The sequence below is a fragment of the Pezoporus flaviventris genome, unplaced genomic scaffold, assembly GCF_033815535.1.
Source record: "Pezoporus flaviventris isolate CSIRO_AGI_PZ_B2104156 unplaced genomic scaffold, CSIRO_AGI_Pfla_v1 ptg000015l, whole genome shotgun sequence".
In the NCBI taxonomy this organism is placed as follows: domain Eukaryota; kingdom Metazoa; phylum Chordata; class Aves; order Psittaciformes; family Psittacidae; genus Pezoporus; species Pezoporus flaviventris.
The window spans coordinates 33,798,692-33,821,911 of NW_026892563.1; the positions used below are offsets into that span (position 1 = coordinate 33,798,692).

General features: G+C 38.5%; 1 long non-coding RNA gene across 1 annotated transcript in view; it reads left to right on the plus strand.

Moving 5' to 3' along the window:
- Positions 1-22,416, plus strand: part of LOC133269560 (uncharacterized) — a 45,928-nt gene extending 23,512 nt beyond the window's left edge. Inside the window, exons 3-7 of the long non-coding RNA XR_009743494.1 lie at positions 2,063-2,195; positions 3,587-3,661; positions 12,218-12,288; positions 19,925-20,103; positions 22,100-22,416. This is a non-coding gene — a long non-coding RNA (uncharacterized LOC133269560). The remainder of the gene's footprint in view (positions 1-2,062; positions 2,196-3,586; positions 3,662-12,217; positions 12,289-19,924; positions 20,104-22,099) is intronic.
- The last annotated feature ends 804 nt before the right edge of the window (positions 22,417-23,220 follow it).

A 23,220-nucleotide genomic window follows, 5' to 3' on the forward strand; every position in this document is an offset into this window, starting at 1 on the left:
AAACTTGAGAGCCTGGTATTTCAGGTCGTTTTCAGGTGAATCTAAATAAGGCAGTCAAATACATTTGTTTTGCTGACTGCAGATTAGTTCATTTTACTGTTTGTCCTTCTGGAAAGCTGTATTTTGTCTGCCACTTCTGACATTTTTTCTGCTGTTGCGTTTCCTGCCAGCACTACTTAACTGAATCTGCATCAAAGTATGGCCGGTACTGTATGTGACTTGGCTATTTATGCAATTCTATGCATGTATATACTGTTAAAAGTCCATCAGAAGCTGCTGCCTAACTTACTTGAAGCTGTGGGGTTAATGGTAACCACATCAAATGCCAAAGTAGCTCTGCAATGCGAGAAGGAGGGGACCTGCTGCGGTATATTCAGGCGTAAAACAAAGGTGTCTGGCTATTCTCGAAAGATTCTCAAACATTTAGATATGTTTGGTTTAAATGTTTCTCTCCTCAACCATTTCTGCACATCATTCATGTTGATATTAAAAGTGTTTGTGCCATAAATGAATATTCTCTTTGTTACTGTTGCTGAAATCACTGCAGCAATGCTCAACATACCAATGCTTTCCTGACAGAAACTTGAAGTATTTAATTTAACCATGTAGGACCCACAGTTTAAATCCTATGTACATGCATTTCAAATTTTAACTCCAAGGCCTGAGTATATTCAGTCTGAATCCTTCTTCAGGCCTTTTACAGAAGTCACATTACTGTTTGGATGCAAGTGAAGAAGTTAAACCCCATTTGCAGTTCAGATGTGTTTGGATCCCTTTGTTTTTTCCTTGGTTAATGTCCACCTCTCACCATACTGACCTCCAATTCCAATTTGCTATCTAACTCGCCTTCAATAAATTGTTTCCGTAGTCATAATTAGTAGCTGAGTGACATATTTATACTGATAAAAGTGCCTGTTGAAATGTATTGTCATGATAAGAGTAAGGCTGGAGAACTTTGTGAGACAAGATTAGGTATCCCATGGCATTGTAGATTTGCTTTGCTTGTTTTTTTTTTTTTATGAGGGGAAAAAACCCTGTGCTTCCATGCATTAACCATAGAATACAGATTGCAGACAGCTTTGTTCTAAGTCAAGTCATTCTGTTGCTGAGCTCTTGGTCTTAGGAACTTGCAAATGCTGGAGAGGGGTTCCCTAAGAGCCAGTCCAAGATGGACCACTGATATGTCAGTTAATCTGTTGCTTTGAATATTAGTGGTACAGCAAAGGAGAAAGACCTTCGTTTATATATTTTCAATAATAAAAAAAATAAGAAAATATGTGATACTTTCTTCTGGAGAACTATTTTACAATAGTTGCTGCCAAACCACACAACTAATAAATAAGCAAAGGAAACAAAACATCCTGCTAATGAAAAGCTATTCTACAAAATGTCATCACAATGATGGTTCAGCAATGATGAATTTTGTAGTAATATGTCCAAAGACATAAATTGTGCTTTCAACATCTACACATTATTTGGAAATTCTCATTTCTGGTGTCAGTTTAGTATTCTGACTGTTGTCACTTCCATTTGCTCGTTGTTAAGTAAAAACAGTCTTGAAAAGGGGTTTTACTATCATCTCAGTCATTAGGAAAAGTATTATCTAACTTGTAAGTGAAACATTCTTTTATAATGAGCATACTGACAATGTAACATATTTATTTTTTTTAATGACAGAAACAGGATTTCTGTGCATCAGCTCCAGTATGATGATGACTGATTGCTATGAAAAGATACACTAAAAAGAAACTAAAGAAACCTTACATGGAAAAGAATTTTCCCAGTCAGTTTTTGAAGTTGGGTGCTCCCACACTTCATGGGTTTTCCAATCATTCTCTTTGCAACATCTTTTTGTTTGACACTGTCCCTAGGTAGTTAATCAGTTCTCCTTCCTGCCCTCTACATGCTCTTCCTGTGAGTGTTTGGCTTCAAACCAAGCGTCATCTCTAGTAGTAAATAATCCAATTCTGTGTAATTGCTAAGGGTGCCCCCCTCAGTTTTAACTTCTTACTCTTCTGTCCAAAGTATCCTGAAGAAAATAATTTATTCCTTCCTCTCACAGATGCCTGTGGCAGCACTTTCCTGCCCCTATGAGCTTCAGTCCAGGAAAACAAGCCTGGTTTGATGCCCTTCTTGAGAGCACAAAACTGTTTCATATAAACTATATTTCTGATTTTCTTCTGCTCCAAGAAGAGGTATTTTACACAATCACAATTTACTTTGGGCAGATCTTATATTAGAAGAACAAATTAAAAATGCTTTTTTGCTAATTTGCAGGGAGTAGTATTTTTTTTTAATATTGCAAGTGAAGTTTAAAAGTAACAATGTTGTATATTGTAAGAAATAATTTTGCTAATTAAAATGAAATTCATTAAATTCATTAATTCAAGTTACTCAATGGTCAAGTTTTAACCCGTTACCCCTTGTCCTATTACTACAGTCCCTAATGAAGAGTTCCTACCCAGCATCCTTATAAGCCCCCTTCAGATACTGGAAGGCTGCTAGGAGGTCTCCACACAGCCTTCTCTTCTCCAGGCTGAACAGCCCCAACTTCCTCAGCCTGTCTTCATATGGGAGGTGCAGTCCCCTGATCATCCTCGTGGCCCTCCTTTGGACTTGTTCCAACAGTTCCATGTCCTTTTTATGTTGAGGACACCAGAACTGCACACAATACTCAAGGTGAGGTCTCACGAGAGCAGAGTAGAGGGGCAGGATCACCTCCTTTGACCTGCTGGTCACGCTCCTTTTGATGCAGCCCAGGATACGGTTGGCTTTCTGGGCTGCAAGCACACACTGAAGCCAGCTCATGTTCATTTTCTCATTGATCAACACCCCCGAGTCCTTCTCTGCAGGGCTGCTCTGAATCACTTCTCTGCCCAACCTGTAGCTGTGCCTGAGATTGCTCCGACCCAGGTGTAGCACCTTGCTCTTGTCATGGTTAAACTTCATGAGGTTGGCATCAGCCCACCTCACAAGCGTGTCAAGGTCCCTCTGGATGGCATTCCTTCCCCCCAGGGTATCAACTGAGCCACACAGCTTGGTGTCATTGGCAAACTTGCTGAGGGTGCACTCAATCCCACTGTCCATGTCACCAACAAAGATGTTGAGCATTGATCCCTGAGGGACACCACTTGTTACTGGTCTCCAGCCGGACATTGAGCCATTGACCACAACTCTTTGTGTGCGGCCATCCAGCCAGTTCTTTATCCACCGAATGGTCCATCCATCAAATCGATATCTCTCCAGTTTAGAGACAAGGATGTCTTGTGGGACAGTGTTGAACGCTTTGCACAAGTCCAGGTAGATGACATCAACTGTTCTACCCCTGTCCATCATTCCGTAGCCCCATCACAGAAGGCCACCAAATTGGTCATGCAGGATTTCCCCTTAGTGAAGCCATGCTGGCTGTCACCAAGCACCTTGTTTTTCATGTGCCTTAGCATGCCTTCCAGGAGAATCTGTGTCAAAATAAAATACTACAAATACAATGCTACAAATAAAATACTACTATTAAGTAAACCTCTGTTGAGAGTATTTTGTAAAACCTTCGCATACTAAAAATTATTGTTTGCTCTTTATTTTACAGTTTGAGTACTGGTTCTTGAGTATGGTGAATCTGCAATGGGAAACTCACTGTACAGGAGAGTGGAAGAGGAAGAAGGTATGGGTAGCTTGGTACATGCATGAATGGAGTTGGTTGCAGCTAAGGATCGTATTCACAAGAGAGCTCACAAAGAAGCTTATAATGGGGAGGAAAACAGAACATTTGGGAGAGAATGAAGTTGTATTCAGATCCCTCGGACCATATCCATCTTTGAGGAAGTCGCAGGTGGACCTGCTTTTTGTACACCCTTTCCACCCTTCATGTCGTTTCTACTTCAGTAGTATCTGGAGACCTTCAGATTAAATTGCAGTCTCATTCTGCTAGCTGCAGATGAGATGGTTGTAAATCTGGACCCTGCAAATCAGAGTGTTTGCCCGGTCTGCTTGAAGGTACAAAACCTAGTGATTTTAACCAAGCTGCTAGCCTAATGAAACAGGTCTCAAACACTGTATATGGGATCTAAAAAAGGGAGAGGAATGACTGGGGATGAAGAACAGAAAAAGTGGGGTAAAAGAGCTTGCCTATACCATGCAGGCTATGCCTTCATTGCTATTTAAAAATAACAGCACAAATAAATACAAAAGTAACATCAACTCATATAGACATACCTGAACTATCTTCAGGCTGACAAGTTTGAACAGTGATAACTGCCTCAGTTTCCCTCATATTCCCTTAGAATAAGAACAAGGCAACTCTTCTTGGATTTTCATGAGAACAAGTCTAGTACAATCTGATGGCTATTATATGATTCAAATAGTAGTTTTCTGGGACAGCAATTATAAGAGATCATCATATCTTCAAGTATAACTTTATCTGATCTCGAGCAGCTTTCAGCTAAAGCAGCAGAATCTGTATAGACAGGTTCCATACCAGAGAGTAAATGAACAGAACAGTACCAGAACACAGTAGTTCATATAACCATGGCATCTTATCATATTTCCATCAAAACTAAAAGAGCTAAAAAGGAAAAAAAACAAGGAAAGACATCTCTTATGAGGGATAAGAAGAGCAATCAGAAAGCAGGCTGCTAAAATGAAGCTTTCTTTAAAAGAAACTGCAACACATATATACGGAGTGCAGACGAGATGTGACACACTGGCTTTTAAGAAACAGACAAGGAATTACAAATGTGCAGTGTTTTGCTCTGAACAAATTAATTTGTCAGGAGCGTGAAGAGTTCTCAGGTTTGTTGGTTGGTTGGTGGTTTTTTTTTTTTTTTTAGAAAGGAGGTTGTTTTCATAGAATTCACTATGTGTGCATAACAAGTCATCTAAATCAATGTTGTACATTGTCTTTAGGCAATTATTTTCTCTGCTATTTGTCAATGGTAAGAAGTAAATTCCAAGCAGTTTTGAACTGCTATTTTGTTGTAATTATCCTTCCCTTTTAAAAAGATACTGTGATTTATGATGCAAAATGAGTGCTTCGGGGTTACTTTCTGGCATTCATTATGTCAAAGAGAAAAACAATTAAAACTCGGGTACCTAAGAGACTGGTAGATGCAAGAGTGTGCAGCACAGCCTGAAATTAATTTAAACACTGAAGATTTATAAACACGCTTTGTGTACTTCATGGTAGCATTGACTATTGACTGCCATTTGAGTACAATGTAGGCTTATGCTAAAACTTAGTTTTAACCAGTGTTGTAAGAACAGTTTTGTAATAGAGGGGGTGTGTGTGTGTCTGTGTGTACATATACATGTGTCTGTGCTCCGCACTCCACCAGGGAGAAAGAGATCAACAATCATAGGATACAAGAAGGTGCACCACAAAGTGTGGTTCAGGGGAAAAAAACACCATTATTTTTATCCAGAGATGTGTAAAAAATGCACAGCAATAGCAGCCTAAAAGCAGTAATTAAATCAGTTCTTAAGGTTATGTTTTCTGAGTTTCTCTGGAAGGAATTGTGTGATTTCCGTTAGTATCCCCCAAGAAATTTTACGGCTTCTGTATTACAGCTACTGTAAGTCCCACTGGAAATCCTGTAACCATACCTGTCATCAACATCATAGTTGATAATATCCATACCAGTTTTCTTTTCCCACTTGACCCCCTTCCCTTGTCATTCCTGGTATATGGCACTGCTGTCTAGGTGCAGTCTTACGAAAAAAAGGGGAGGCCATAGGCTTCTTTTCACTGCCTTTACTTGAATGTTAGAATATTTTCCAATCTGGAGCCTAGGAGCATAAAATTTGCCATATGACATCGATTCTTCTTAAAAAAAAACAACCATTATTTCAGGAAGAGAAGAACAAAACTTCTTTGTCCAGATGTAAGAACAATGAGTAGTTTGAAAACTATTTTTTCCTGAAGCTCTTGACAGGTTATGAATGTGATGGCATATGCACAAAGATTAGCTTTAGTCATTAAAAGGCTAAAGTATCTAATTTGCAAAAGACCTTGCAGGGACAGGTCAGAATAAATAAAAGCAAGCCCTATTCTGAGTCAAAGGAGGATCCTCTCTTTCGCACTTTCACTCTCTTTGTCTTGCCATTGAATGCAGAGCTATCTTAGGAAGCCCTTGTCTCTAAAACTGTTAGCAATTAGTTGTTGAAGATGACCTTGCTTCAAGTGGTAGAGTAGGACCCATTGGCATCTGAATTTGGACCTTGCAACCTGAATAATTCTATTCTATTTGGATCTAACTTTCCTGAGAGTATGGATTGTGGTGGTACATCTTTGCATTATATCTTAGTCTTATATATTTATGTAATTTAGGAGAGAAAATTATTGTTTAAATATGCTAGTCAGAAATAACACAATGGCTTTCCTATGGCAAGTAAGCTGAAAATGTTTTGAGTAAGTAGGAGAGCAGTTAAAAGTAACTACATGTGCATTTCAAACATGATCATGATTCCCTTCTCCATACAAGCCATCACTAAAATAATTTCCTGCATTTCTGTATGTTTTAACATTAATTTTTGATTGTTACAGTTTTTAGACTGCACATTTCTGTACACTTGAATCCACTGCTAATCAGTATATATTCACTGATTATACAGGCTGCTTTTCAAAAGCTCCAGGACAGCTTTGAGAGCTGATGTTCCAATAGTTCCTAAATGTTCATTTTTATGTCAGCTGTTCTGCCACAGCTTGCTGGATCCGAGTGCTCTGTGTCAAGACTGGGCTCCTTTTTGCCCAAATTTTGGTATCAAAAAAAAAAAGTATTCACAGTACAGTGATCAGGCTGCTGAATCCAATTATGTCAGTCTTGCACAATGGTCATATATGATTTACATCTGCATTTTAAAGCATCAAGGACAGGCAAAATAACTCACATCCTTCTCCTCATTTAAAATTTGATTGATTGATTGATTTCTTTATTCTAAGCTTTAGTTAAGAGATCCTTTGGTTCCTGTAGGTTAATGGTTGGACTTGATGATATTAAAGGTCTTTTCCAACCTAAATGATTCTGATTGATTCTGATTCTGTAGATGGACTTGCACAGCAAAAAGATTATTTGTTTTATAATTTGGGTCTGTAATATGTTGAATTTTTTTCTGCATTATGTGACCAAGAATTTGATAAGCCAAGACTGCCATTTTTTTAGGCAGCACAGCTTTTCTTTTTGTTGTTGAACTTGTCACGTACAATTTATGTGTTTGGAATTAATGTATGTGCTAGACTTCAACCAGAAGGTATAAGGCAATATGCCAGTAAAAGGCAGTAACTTCTGACATTACACCAGTTCTAAAGCTTTCTCTTCTTATGCTATGTAAGCATAAATGTCCAGGCTAACTTTAAAAATATTTTGTTGAGCACATTCTGCATGGGTTTATGAGCCATACATCTGCATGACTTGAAGACGGTTAGTGAGCCCTGTTACCCTGCTCTCTGCCCTCCAATATAGTCAGTCCCAATGGAATGTGACCAGGTGGGTGTATTAGTTCTATTTTTATTCATATTCCTCTTTTTTTACAGTGCATTTGTTTGAATAACAGTTAATGGGTTTACAAATAAATTCTTCATTCAGGAAACAGTGTCTCTTCACTTGCTGCTTGTCTATTTTCCATGCTGCACCACTTCACCCTTGTGCATCTCTGCTTGCAACTCAGGCAGCACTTCAGAAACCCTTTCTCTCTCCATATTGTTTTCTGACTGAAGATAGGTCTTGCTTTATGTTGCTCCACCTTACTCTTTTCATAGCCTATGATTTCACTTATATTTCAGCCTGAGTTTTTGTCTTTCTCCTGAGATCTTGCCTTGTGCCATGGATCATAGACATCCATCTTGATATGGACACTAGCTCCTGAATGGCTTCCTACAGATTTGAGTCTCTTTGTTTAATGTATGGTTCAAGAAAATAAACTATAAAGAATGCTTAATTCCTTTTTCTTTACTAAGAATTGTACCTCTTCTTTCTTGCACATAATTGAATCCTGAACTATACCATCTTGCACCACTAACAAATTTCAGAGGAATATAGTCCCTGGAGTCCCTGCTTAATAAAATTTTTTTTCAAGTAAGGACTTATTAATCAAAGCTCAGAGAGTATGAAGCTATGGAAGCCCCTAGCACTGAAAGACAGGGGTTAGTTTTAATTATTTGGAAATAATTTGCTTTTTTTATTCTTTTTTTTGCGGTTGGAGATAGAGATGATACTTCTAGTAGAAAATGAAAGCTGAAATTCAGCCATGTTTATGCAACAATGAAAACTGAGCTTGGGTGCTATTTTCCAGACCAAGAGTGGGTATATATATGTGTGTGTATATATATACACGCCTGCCTACACAGATTGTGTGTGCATGAATCCTGTATTCACATCTTTCCTGAGTTTTTATTAGAAAATAAGTAGTTCCAGTTCAGGCAGAGGTTTTATTGCATATCACAAATGGGAGCTGAAAAATCCCCCAACATTTTGACTGTGCCATTCACTGAAATAATATTTACTTTGTCAGTTTGAATAACATCTGCACATGCTGCTTCAATCTTTCTACCAGTATTTGACCTCCATTTTCTCTCCTATCTCTACTGATTATGAGTTATTATTTAAGCTCTGAACACAAAAGTCTATTATGGTTTTTGACCTTGGTCATTCATGTATCTTGTATATCAAGGTCTTGCCACTTACCTGTCCTCTCATAAATTAAACTGGATTTCATATTTATCAGGTAGCCAGAAATACAGCTACAGCATAACTGGCTCTTGACTTTTGCAGACATTAAATAATCCATAATGAAAAAGGCAATCTATTTACACAAAAGAAACTATAAAATATGTTTAAATTATAGAAGATCTCTGTGTTTTCCACCTTTACAGTTTGGATACCTTCTATGAATTTGATGCAGGTTCTCTTGAACCAAGAAAATGTGGCACTTCTACAGAAGCAGTATACTAGTAAACATACACAACAGCCAGGCAACCCTCAAAATTCAGGATCACGTCTATGCTATTGGAAGTAAGTTTTCCTGCTGGTATTATTTCTGGACTTTGAATTACATCCCCAAAGAACAGACATCAGCCTTAGAGTTATATCAAAAACTGTAGGTATTGTACCAACTGGAATAGTCTAGGTTGTCATGTATCTATATGGCAGGAGCGCAAATGGAAAGAGAGAATAGGTCAGGGAAGTTTTCTAAACTTCTCTTTAAAGAAGAGAGGATGAAGTCTTCTTGAGAAATACTATGGGAGATGGCTGCGGCTTTGGGAGAGACATCAGAGGAATGACCAGGTCTATAGAGGAAATTTTGGGCATATAAGCAGACATTTCCAGATAGGTCTGTACTTAATATGTCTGCACTCTCCCCTCCAGATATCCAGTGGTTTGGAGGCTAGGATACCAGACTGGTCAATGGTTTGAGCTCCTCCAGGCAGAGGAAGCTGTGAGTCTAGGTCCTCTCCCATTTTGTCACAATGTTTGAGGGCCCCCATGAACAAAATTCTTTCACGTCCCTCTCCTCCCTGCCTCCCAGCCCCTGAAGTGGGAGAGAAGCGTCTAATCAATATTAAATAATGAGATCCAGAAATTGGTTTTAGTCCCAAACAAAATTTTTCTATCAGATTTATATAAGTAGCTTCACTCCTTGGTATATGAAGGAAGTTTGTATAGTTGATGGTTTCCCAGGACATCAGATAAGCTGTTCTATTCTACTTGCAACGCGCAAGGAATCTACTCATAAAGGTTCATCTCTGAAAAATCACCCATCCTTTTTTGAAGTTCCATAGAACAGGTTTGTAATGTTCATATGAATGATTGAAAGCCATCTTTTGAGCATGCTAATGTGATTTCATATATTAAATTGTCTCTTAATAGCAGTAAAATTGTGTTTTCTGCCATCCAGGGTTTATACATTTGCTTTAATAATTATAAGAGCAGGCCATTTTCTAGATAATTTTAAACACTGACAATTCACATTTAAGTTTATGCAGAAGGATATTATAGGTACTGTAAATTTTATGCTTTATGAAAGATGCAGGATCACTCAGATACGTATCTTTTATGCACAGCCATTGATTGATGTGCCGGAGACTAATAAATTTTGTCTGAACAGTTTCACTGCAATCTGATTCCCATTCATTTGCATATGACTTCATTTTCTGAGCCGTGTAAGAGTAATGCTTACTATTTCTCAGGAGCATTAAACTGACCTAAATCTGACATGAGGAGATTAATTCTGGGAGGTGGCAGAGCAGAAGTACATAAGCACCACTGATAGTACCAAGAAGACTCAGTATCTATGTGGCACAACTGATTTTGTAGATAATACACAACCATCCAGAGAAGAAGGCATAATTTGGAAATTCTAAAATTAGGGAATGCTTTTAATTTTAATCTCTGAATGTTGGTGTTTTTCCAGCTGCAAAAATGTGTTATGGTATGGCATATGAAGTACTTAGATGCTACAGCAAGGGTCAAATCAGAAAAATCCACAGGGCAATTAAACTTCTGATTTCAGAGAAGGATCAGACAATGAAATGATCGGACTCTGTCCCTGCTTGTTGCTCAAGTAGTTTCCCTGCACCAGAAAGCAATCATAACTACAGAGAAGGTAATAGGCAAGGAGGCAGCATCTTCTCTGTAGCCAGGTGAGAAAGGACCTGAATTTGCAAGGAAACATCAAGAATATGGAAGAACTCAGAAACGTGAGTGGGGGGAGGGAAGAAAAAACCCCAGGACACTCTTACAGAAATCCATGTTTGAAAGGTGAGTAGGAATCTGTTGTCTCCAGTTTACACCTAAGGTAGAGAAAGGTGACCATGGTTGTCAGAGATCACACAGTGTGTGTGACAGGAGACTTGATTTTCTTTGATAGACTATCCTAAGCTGTTAAGAAAAGTGAATCCCAGGAATTCAGTCATGTGATAGAAAAGTATACGAGAAATGCTTACTTTAAACTAGATAGCACAGTTCAAATGTCAGACATTGAAGACTTGAAGTAAAGTGCAAGTGTATTTATGGGAATCATAAATAACTCACAAGCAGGGAGGAGGGAGTGAAATTAACCAAATCAGCTATTCATTATGAATTATTGGCTCACTCTTAAAGGACCAGGGTCTCCTCCTGTCTCAACAGTAAGGTGAAGTGCGGTCAATCAGAGCAGACAGCCTGGGGGACAGCAGCTGCAACAAGAGCACACCTCTGTCAGAGAAGCCAGGCTTCCATGTGTAGGACATACAGAAATACCCAGAAAAGTAAGGCAGGAAGGAAGCAAAAAAAGAAAGGTGAAAACAAGGGAACAGCAAAATGAGTAAAACTTAAACGAACTAAACCCACTAGAATTATTTACAAAGATTAAGAAGTTTTCTTTTGAGTTTTTTTCTTAACATTTTAGCTCGGTGTTCTTTTAGTTGATGAAATTCAGAAGTAAATACTCAGTCTGGATATGATCTAAACACCAAAAAGGCTCTTTCCTTTAAACAGATTGGGTCCAATTCCTTTGAAATAAATGTTTGAAAAGGAGGTGATGTTTGCTATGTATCTTCTGGCAAGTCCTACAAATGTGATGGCAAACTTTTTCTTATATCCACTCTATGTCCATTATCTCAGCCTATCTGTACAAATCATTGTCATGTCTCACCTATTTTTTCCTGTAGCTAAGTTCACATCTCTAGCCAGCTGGTTTGAATATTAACACTATGCCCTCTGCATTGTCCCACTCACCGAAAACCTATGATCCTGAGGCTCAATAAAGCTACCAAATAATACAGCAGTCTGTTTCCCATGCCGTGCCAATTAAAAAGCAAATAATAATAAAATATTGGAAGTTGGTGAGGACCATAATTTTTTTCTCATTTTCCCCTTACATTAACAATTCAAAATATTTTCTTCACTTACAGCCAGTTTCTGAAGGGGACTTCAGCCTAGATCTAAGGTCAGCAAGAGTTGATCCTGCAAATTTTCATTAATTTTTACTTTTCCAGCTAAAAAAGTATGTAGTGTATTTTTTATTTTCAGCTTTCAGTACTCAATTCTTTCTATATTTCTTTTTTTCCACAGTAGATTAAAGAACCTTTTGTTCCCTGGTGTTTTTCCCCTACGTATGTGGTTATAAACCATTATCAAATCACCTTTCAATCTTCCTATTTATAAGCTTTATAAAATGAGTGCTTTAAATTTCTTGCTGTAAGTCATTAAGTGTCTGGCCATTAAATAATTTTTATGGCTCTTTTTAGCACCCTCACCAACATCCTTTAAAAATATGGAGACCAGAACAGCAGACTATTGCAATAACAATCACACAGAGGTAAGCTAACATCCTTCTACTCCTGTGTTTATGTACCCATGGATGGCATTAACTCTTTTCCCACAGCACCACATAAAGGTTTTTAGAGTCGTGTATCTACAGTGACCCCTAAATTCCTTTCAGAATCACTGCTTTCCAAGACAAACTACTCCATTCTCTGGACTTAACTTGTGTTTCTGAGTCTGTTACCTGGCATTTGGTGAGACAGAATGAAGCACATTGTGATTGAATGGTACCCCTTTGCCAAGTAGAGTAGCACCTGCAGTCAGCTTTTTTTCTTTCCGTGCCATCAGTTCTCACCTCTTCTGCAAGCTCATCACAAGTGATTTTACATTCACTTCCATGTAGTTGGTGGAAAGGTTGCTGCTAAGAGCTTTCTCAGACCCCAGGCAATACAAGCAGGGAGAGGTTGGCACCACAGGCTGGGAGTGGGCTTTGTTTCAGTCATATATAAACTATATTCTTACAAATGTCTCCAAACATACACCCTAACTATGTCTTTGCTTTCCACATGGCTAAATGAAGAAAAATAAAACAATACTGCTGGAGGAAAAGAGGCATAGAAAAATCAGCAGGCTTGCTCACAGTTATACTCAGAAGTAAGAAATAGGATTCACATTTCTATGTCTTGTTATTTGCACTCTTTGCCTATGCTGTTTATAATTTTTGCCTCTTTTTCCATGTATTTTCCCTTCTCCTCAGATAAAAAAAACAAAACAAACAAAAAAACCCCCACAAATAAAAAAATCACCATAGATTTTTTTAACTGTGTGTCCTTCTAAAGGAGATATGCTACCTGAGTCAGTGGTTGCATGCTAAACTTCTGGAAGCTGTTTTAAGTAGACTGTTGAACTAAGCAACTATAATGACTCCATCTGCCTTTAAGAGAACATTTTTCTGTGCTGCTTTTAAGAAGAATTTGGGTGCATTTGCTAGTGGTCATTTTCTGATAGTGTGGAGTTTTTTGCACACTTGAGTTGTCTGGTTAATACCAAAATAGATTCGGTCAGGAGTTCAAGTTTTGCCCGTGCCAGTGTTAACGGTGTCTTCACAGATAAAGAGAATGAGTGTACAGGTTGTGAGATGAAAGAAACTTCTGACTTGGAGCCAGGTCTGCTGGGAGATTTATGGTCAAAAATGAGAAAAATTCCTGAGGAGGATGAATCATTCAAGGCCAGGAAAGAGGTAAGCTAACCTCTGAGGGAAAGTCTTAGGGGAAAAAGCCAGATCTGTCTAAGTGATGGGGCAGATATCCCAATGGGATTAGAGTGCCAGGCTCAGAAACAAAGAGGCGAAGATTAGAGTTGGTGCTTCTGGCTTCCCCCTCTCGTCTAGACATCATTAAAACTGCAGGAACTGATTCAGTGTGTGGAAGTTACATGACCCCGAGGTCACACAATAAGCTTGTTTCATAAGTCATATGCAGTATCCACCTCTGCTTTCTCATTCAGTTTCTCTTGTGCTCTCCCATTCCACTTCTAGCCTCCAGTCCTAGACTTTTCCTTAGAGACCGCTATCACATCTCTCTGTTGTCATCACTCAGACCTATGCCACCATGACTTGCCTTGCAGGCCCATGTTCTTCTCCCATTACACGTCAAGAGCAATAGCCCTTTCCACCCCAGGCTGCCATCCCAGTCTCTGTCTCTCCATGCTTTACCCTGGGATCCTTTCTCTCGTACTAATGCTAGACTTTATCTCCTGTGTATTTGAATATGGGAGGTTTCTTACTACATCCCCCGTGAGTCCTTTGTAGGATGTCACTGAGAGCACTAGATTCTTTCTGGAACAGACTCAGTTTTCAGTGCAGCTGCTGGACCAGGCATGGCCTGAAGCATCTTAGAAGACAGTTGCAGGGAAGCTCATTCTCAGCCCTGGCTGGAGCATTGCCAGGGCAGATGGTATTCTTTGGGAATATATAACTGTTAAAAAATTAAAAAGATCACTACCAAGCATGAGCAAACAGAGATATTCAAAGGAGTAACAACTTTTGTAGAGTTTTACAGAGACAGCAAAAGTCAGATCTCTGAAAAAGGCCACACTATATATCTAATTCAAATTCCAAATTGTGAGAATGCTAGGCCTTTCTAAATAATACAGTTTTCTAAAAAAAGTCTTTGCTTTGCCTTATGTGGGAAAGATAAGGAAAAGTTTCTTAACAGGATGATAAAATTAGGATGATAAAATTAGTTTGTCTATCTTAATCTGACCTTGCAGTAACAATTTTGAAACAAGGCAGAAAAAGGCTATAATTTCAGAATAAAAAAAGTCACATCATTTATTTTATAAAGCCTTCAATATAACTCACTTGTTGAAATTATCCAGGGAACCAGAATTAACACACTTGGCTGGTGAGAAAAAACAAACCCAAAGCACAAATCAGTGGCATTTTCAATAACGTCTATAAATGTTGACAAGTCATGGCTCCATGGCTTCCTCCCTAATCCAGAGGTGCAACATTATTCTAGTACTAGCTCAGAGGGTCACTGATTCAAATAGCTTCCTGCAGCATATAATCTTTTCTTAGAGCTCTTCTGTTCAAGCACTGACAACACCAAGGCCTGTTTACTTTTTGATACATTATTTTAACTTTCAAATTTTTATCTACATCGTGTAGCTTTTCCCCATTTAATAGAGATAAGTTTTTGTTCTCCTGGATTTATCACTTATCATAACTATGCTTTAACTGTGTTTTTAATCCGTTAAATCGTATCTTCTGGAACACAATCTATATTGATCTAGAACTAATTTTTTCTTAATTTGGTTTTTGAAAGTATTGTAAGAAACCTTTACACATACAATTTAGTGTGTGTTATGAAAGGGTAAGCTATCAAGTCTGGTATGTCTTTTGTTGAGCAGATAATATCTTACTTTCTTCTCTTGAATTATCCCAACTATAAAGAAAATGTGTATTACAAATGAGAATTAAACAATTCGTTGTGGATACCAATTTTTCTTCAATTACACCATTGTTTCCCTCTCAATCTACTCAGACACTTACTGATAGCTTTCTTTTTAAATATTTAGAGGGTTGATTTATCTACTCTGATTTTTGCCCTGAATCTTTTTGAAGTGATGCCTAAACTTCATTGTATGGCAAGTGATACAGCAAATAAATTCTAAGAAATCCAAAACCTAGATCTTTGCATCAGGCTATCCATTGAAAAAGCAGTAAATCCAGAATAAATATATTGATTTCAATGGCTACGTTCTGAGCTTGCAGACTTACATGAGAAAATAGTGTTTGACCTATTGATTTCTACTACCTATTTGTATTTCCCTATGTGATCATTACAACATGCTTCCAGTTTGAAATAAAGTTTCTCAAGGTTGAGTCTACAGCAAGTAATAAATTATTGGAGGTAAGGAAATCCCACAAATACTAAGGATACATTAAATTCACCATTTTAAAAATGCTAGACTAAGAAAAGGTGCATTTTATAATTTAAAGTCCACTTACATAAGAAAAAACCTGAGAACAAATAGAAGAATAAAAGGTGTATCTTGGTCTATGTTATTGTCTATCAAAGATCTATGGTCGACAACTAATCTGAATCTTTAGAAGTAGGTTGTGCCCATGGATGTAGAGAAGAGATTGCTGCGTTAAAGAGTGTTCCCCAAATCTTTACCTTAAAGAGAGCAGTTTGTAAGCTGATTCACTTACTGTGATGTTTGCCAAAAGAAAATGTAAGTCAAATATAGCTTTAACCATGGCAAAATGTACAGATATTCCCCTATAAATAACAAGAAAACAGATATACTTTCTGTAACTAAATCTTAATTCTACACAGACAGGAGAATATATGCAGATTACATACAGGTCTCTTCAAAATTTTGTGACAAAGTTGTTCTGAGGGTCCAAATTCTCTGTATCCCCTTACAGCTGTGATTTGTGGTATACATACGACATAACTCCCCATCATTTTATTTTGATTGGCACAAACCCCGTAGCAATTTTTATGACCAGAAGCATGCTTTGTGAATCAAAGCTTGGAAAGTAATAAAAAAAGGACATTAGAAAGAGAATAACAGTGACTCTGTCTTCTGTTCAAACATCCATGCATCAGAATTCAGAGGTTTATTCCAGTAAACCTGGAGCTTGCAGCAAGAGTGTCTAAAGTTTGTTTCTCCTGAGATGTGCCTGAACCAATAACATTTCCTCTATGGCTACAGAAGGTTAGTCTCTGAGTATTTGAAGACCAGCTAATTTTCCTCCACTATTGCAACTCCCCAGAACTGAGTGCATCAAAGGTTGTGATTCAACACCTTCTATCAGTGCTTCCTGACATGTTCTATGATGCACCTGGGTGTCTCTGACTCATGCAACCATTCCAACTTTTAGAGACCATTGGAAAAACACAGTTCCTCTGGCTCCTACCATTTCTCTGGGATTTTTCCTTTAAATACAAAGAACCAGGGCTTTTACCATCTCTATGGCAACTTAGGATCCCCTATAGACAAAATTAACTCCCACATTTCCTGTCAAGTTTGACTCTACAGCAACTCTGTGCAGCTGGGGTGGTGGGAAGTTACCAGATTGCAGGAATAATTATAGTAAAATTTCACATAAATGCAACTATGCATATGAAGCTAATTAAAACAGAAAAATGATCACATTTGTAATGTAATTGACCTTTACAGTACTTGGAGAGATACGGACTTCAAATGGGAAAATAAGTACAACCAGGCGATGAGATAGTATTTTTCACTCCTCAGCAATCCTTCCTTTTATTGTGTCTCGTTTTAATTCTGCTCAAACACAAGATAGAATTTGTGCTTCAGGGATCCTTACACAGAATTAAAGGCAAAGAACTCCCTTGTAAATGTCCTAGGGGTTTTTGTCATCTTGGACTTTTTTGAGCAGATTAAGGGGAAAAATAGCACCTCAGTTCTTTTGTAAACAGTCGTGAAAGATCCTGAGCCAATCTAAGCTTTTTCAACTCCAATTTCTTCTTTCACTTAACAAGTAAGGCCATTAAATAATCTCTGCCCTTGCCCAGGTCATGGTGCTTCCTTCCTTGCTGGAGCTCACTAACCCAGCAGAATTCTATCCACATCCTATTCCAGTTGCTTAGTGAGATAAAGTGGCACAGTGGTCCACAGTGGCAAAAGTTAGCTGGCAGGACTCCACAGCCTCAGGGGGAAGGTGGGAAAGGATGTTTACCTTTTGGTGGAACTATGAGATCACATCTGCTTCATCATGTGGATTTGCTGAAAGAACTGAGATTTTTTGACAAACTGACTGTAGAAATAGCTCCATAGCCATCACCTTTGCTTTTCAGGTTAAAACCATGTGGTCTTTTTGGCAAGAATACAGCAGTGTTCTAGAAAATCTTTGGTCTAGCAAACAAACTGTCCAGGTTTTGGGCTCTGGAGATCCCTATCTTTTCTCTTTGAAATTAACTGGGTCAGCTAAGTATTTGCAAGGTCTAAAGCCACCAATGCTGATCCTGCTCTTCCTATAACAAGGATAGAACCCCAGCATAACTCGTTAATAACAAAATGTGAGTTACAGTATATAACACTTCAGAATATGTTTGGCTCCTCACATCTCTCTTAACACAAAAGGGTAGAGCAAACACTATCCTGTGAAGATCTTCCTCAGTAAAGAAGTGAAAGGTTTCAGTGGGATGAAATGCTGTCCTGAAAGATGAATGCTTTAAATACCACAGGAATGAGTGATAAAATCATAACATCATTACATAATATAGTTTTTAGCTAGCAGTGTTACTTATTAGCAGTCAAAGAATAGGAAGGAAAACAAATATGAAAAAGGTACATGTTATGACTTGACTGAAAAGAATGTAATGAACAAATATTTTTTATTAGTTCATCTGTTTTTGCAAGTGATATTTAGTAATTAAGTGAATGGTGAAAGAGCCAAGGTCTGCAAGGAACGGGTTAGAAAATAATGAGAAAGGGAACAAAGCTGCACAAGCCCTCCACTTCAGGTGGTTACAGATAAAGGTTTGTTTGCAGCAGCAGGGGTCTGCCCTGAGCAAAGCTTTCAAAATGTGACCACAAGTTATAAAACCTTAAATGCGATAACAGGCGAGGAAGCAATATACCCTTCCTTATTACCTGAGTGTGTGGGATATAAGTACATGTATTAAATATTAACATTGCATAGCGAAGTCCTTGCCTCAGATTTTGGAGTGACATGTATTTTAAAGATCTAGTGGACTAACTCAATGCAGTTTAGTCTTAAGGATCCTTCCTGAGCTCCTGACTGAATTTGCAGGTCTTTATTTAAAGTTATACTCAGGTGAGTTTCTTCTGAACCATCTGTTTACACATACAGTGTACAGTCTCCTGGCTTCTGTAGAAAAAAAAAACCACCACCATTATTTAAAAGCCCCCATCTGTTTTTTCTCCTCACTTAGACTAACAGAAAGTTTATCTTTTTTTAAATCAACAAACTTCCGTGAACAATTATTTTTCTGAGTACTCAGCAAGAAAACTACAATAAATTTCTGCAGCCTGATTTGTAACATGCAAATATTGGGAATTCATATTTATTTAATTGCAGAGAAAAGAATGTTTTGTCATTTTTCTCTAGGAAAGCAAGCACCAACACAGAAATGCAAAAGGCTTTTAATTTGATAGGTCTTGTACTGCAGCGGTTTTTATTTGTTCCCATGGGACTCTTTGAGCTTTCCCAGATCTACCTTGTACCACAGAATTTCCTGATGGTCTTCATCAGCTTTTGAAAACAGAATTGTTACAAATGAGAGCTTACAGTGGCAGCCCTGGTTTATTTTATGCAATGCTGCTACATAATAATTGTATTAGGAAAGTTTGGCAGCATTTCACAGCTGCACTAAGTCACGCTAATGGGTGGTATCCAGTTGCTAATGCTGAAAACTACTTCTACACAGAAGCTGATTTAATAGGTTTGCTCACTAGCAAAGGCTCACTCGCTTCTTTCACTTTTTAAAAAGAGGCCTCACATTATCCAATTTGTATGTCTGATGAAAAGTCTCAATAAAGGGTGAATAAAGTGGTATGGAATAAAATCTGAGCACTCACAAGAAAAAAGCCCTAAATGAGATTTTCCATAGACATCTATTATTCTTTTTCTAACCAAGAGACCAGAAAGAAGAGGCTTCTTAAGTTACAAATTTAAAGTAGTTTCAGGTTTACTTGATACCTCTGAGACTCTACTAAATTTTCCCAGTCTTACAAGCCTGTGTCCCATGCAGTTATGTAAAGCTCAGCTGAGGTCAGACTGATTAAGGTGAAATTTAATAAAGAGCTCAGGCACTTCATGAAGTGGAGGTTATACAGTACAATTACCAATAGGTTATAGGGTTCAGGGTGATCCAGCTTTTAGGTAGTGCCAGGTATGCTTGTGGAAGTCCTTCCTTCTGATGACTCCAGAGCAGCACCTGCCACACCTCCCTACAAGAGCCTCTTCTCCCCTCTGTTCCTACAAGGATGCTTCATCCTTCCTCCGTGCACAGAAACACAGACACTTACCTGCCCACGTGGTGCAAACATCTGCTCCTCTTGGCCACCTGCACACCTTCAAACATCTGTCCAAGCGGGTGATCCACCTCCCTGCACAGTGGTAGCAAATTACTTTGCTCTTCTTTTTCATCAGCGACTATCTGTTTTGCTTATCCTTGTGCCAGCAGATGCTCATGCTTCCCAGCTGTACCCGGCATGGAGCCTATCTGAATGTGCCAGGGTGAGTGCAGGGGGAGCTCTGCACAAATTCTTCTTCTTGTCTCCAAGAAGGCAGTGGCCAGGTGGAGCAACTTGTGGACCATTTTTGACCTAGGGGTGTCCTTCCTTATCCTTCACTAACAGGCAGGTGGGTGATACCAGCATCATTTCAAACCATAAGTGTGTCTTACTTGTAACGTGCTGAGCAGGCTCCAGATGTGAACCTGGCACTGACTTGCCAGGAAACACAAATGACGCTGCTAGATCCTGTCTCTGAAAGGAGATTGAGGCTCACCAAGTAGTTCAAGCGAGTCAAAGTGGTCTGCATCTGTGCATGAAGATGATGAAATCTCAGGCACTGAGAGAGTTTCAGGCTTATAAAGACCACAGTTTATGCATTTGGATGGCTCAGAAAGAATGTAGCAGACACAGAAGAATTAGGTACTTGGCTAAATGTACTGTGTTCAAGTCTCATTGTAATGGTTTAGTTTGTTTTATGGGGCCAGATTAGCTAATGTTAATACAAGAAAAAATAACACAGCGAAGAAAACCTGAAATATTTAAAAATAATTAAAAAAATCATTACCGCCAAGGTTATTAACCTATGATAAACCTAATAATGTAAGTGTTCTTGCTTTACTATTTAATTTTTCCAAAGCTATCCCTTTCTCAGATAGTCAGGAAACCTCTGTTGCATTTCCAGGTCTGGAACCCACATGGCCAATACTTTTCAGAGCATCCTTTATGGAAGCCTAGAGACAAGTCTGACTGATAAGGCCTAACATGTCAGACAGAAGCCTTGCTACCTTCCATGTTCTTTTGCCAAACAAACGCAGCCCATTTAATGCGGGGCTGGAAGGAGGAGAACAGTGAGCATAATATTGCTTCTTGAAAGAGCTTTCTAAGGAGTTTTTCCAAGCTTCTTAAGGAGCATAACCCTTCAGTGAAGGGATCAGAACACTGAAAGATGAAACATGGAGTACAGTCTTTGTCCCAGGCAGTAACTAAGACTTTTATTTGATGATAAGTCTTTGGACTAGGACTGGAAATACAACTGAGAATATTTAAAACTTCATGATGGATAGGAATTAGAAATCATCCTTGCACTCAGTGACCAGCTCCTGGCATATCCTGTTTTAGCACACTGTATTTTGTAGCTGCTGTTTTGAGAAGGAAAATTGTTTGCCTGGATATTACTTTTGAAATACTCAGCTTTATGTTGCCCTATTCTTTTTGTAAAATTGCTTGTAGCATTAACAAGTCTATGCAATGTCCCATGCATCACTCAGTCTTACAGCATCATATTGACAGTTTGGGAGAGATACAACAGTCATTTTAAAAGGCATTTTCTCTTTTAATAAAACAAAATATCAAGGTATGGTACGTGCTACATGAAGCAGACAGCACCTTACAGCTACACAGTAAAATGAAAAGGAAATATATATGACTCTGATCAAAGTAAAACTATTGTTCACTTTAATTACATAGTAAAAAGAGTAAAAAGTACTTCTTAGGCTACGGTTTACAGATCAGGACCAGGCTGAGAAATTAAAGACCGTATGTCTAAAACTTAGTTAAGAAATAATAAAGCCTACACAAAAATAGGAACTTTTAACACAACAGAATATTCACAAGGTTGAATCAAAATATGGTTCACCTTTCAGCATTGCACAAAAGACACTGTTAAAATAAATGGTGCTAATTTAGTGTGAAGGTAAAATGGCCTGATTGACAGCTATGGGAAATTTTATTCAGGAAATAGTGCTAGAGAGGCAAATTTCCCTACATTGTCATCACCAATTTGCCTTACCTAGGAAGAGCTATCATAGGGGTAATTACTGCATCAAACCTACTTGTGTCTTTTCTGGTCACATGGTTTCTGTCTCACTAGGTTTAGATTGATACTGTCGAGTTCATTGCAGGTAGTCCAGCAAGCAGGTGTTGGACCGTGCTGATGACAATCGTTTGAGGTGTGTGACAGTTCCTGGACTAAATACCAGCATGTTTCTCTCTCTGCAAGTGCATCTGTGCACTAGTGAGATGCGCAGTACATAAGGCATCAAAGAGGTTGGTACTGACAGACATACCCATGCCCATGTCTGTGCCTGTGTTTGTGCCCATGCCTGTGCTCTTGCATGTTAAAGGAGGAAGAGGAGGAGAAGGATAAGAAGGAGGAGGAGCAGAAGGTATTACCTGGCACTGGACCAGGCGTCTGCTGCAGACCATGGAGAATCCCATGCCATTGCACATGGTTATTCCCAAAGGAGCTGCTGCCATGAAGAGCACATGCTGGAGCAAAGATGTGAGAAGGAGGGAGGAGCAGAGAGAAGCTGCTGCATTCTGTTTGTGACTGCCCGCTATGCCCAGCATTGTTCGGTGGCGGTCACTGGAGAGAAGGGGTGTCACTGACTCTGTAGAAAGGAAGAGAAATGTTGTTTTAATGTTTGTCTTTACCAGCACCTGAATCAGTAATTAAATATATTTTTTTTTTTTTCTCAGTTTAAGGCTGTTTTGTCCACAAAGATTATTGATAAGGGATCTCCCTGTCCCTATCTCAATGGACAGAGCCTTGGGTGACATGGTTTAGTGTGAAGCATCCCTGCCCATGGCAAGGGGGTGGAACTGGATGACCTCAAGGTACTTTCCAACCCAAAGCTTTCTAAGATTTTATGATTCTGTGGTCTTTCTTGTTCTTCCTATTTTCTCCCTCATCTCACTGAGAGAGGGGATTACATGAGCAGCTGGGTGGGATTTTGGCTGTTAGTCAAGGCTAACCCACCAAAGATTATTATTTTTTTAAATGAAAATTATGTTTAAATACCTGCTTTTTTATTTTTGTTGCTGTTTTTGCTTTTAGGCATTTGCAAAACTTCAAATAATTCCAGATGAAAGAAGACTACACTTTGTTTGGGGTACTTTGCATTTGAATAAAAACATTCCCCCAAAATTCAACCTGAAGGATAAAAGAGCGGGTTCTTCAAAGACATCAAGTGAAATTAAGTCACTGAGAATGTTTCGTTAAGCTTTGAATGAGGCCCTTGGGAAAGTTTCTAAGCAGAGTTTGTGATCCCTCCATGTTTTCTACAGGTTAAAAGAAAATTTAGAATTGAAGTTAATACACTTTGAATCTAAAATCAATACAAACTAGGAATAACCCAGTGGTGAATAAGTGTTTTTAATTCAAAACAGAAAGCAGAATGCATCTGCAGTCATTTTAGATTTAGAAAAATTAATTAACTTTGACACAACTACAAGTGAGCTGGCT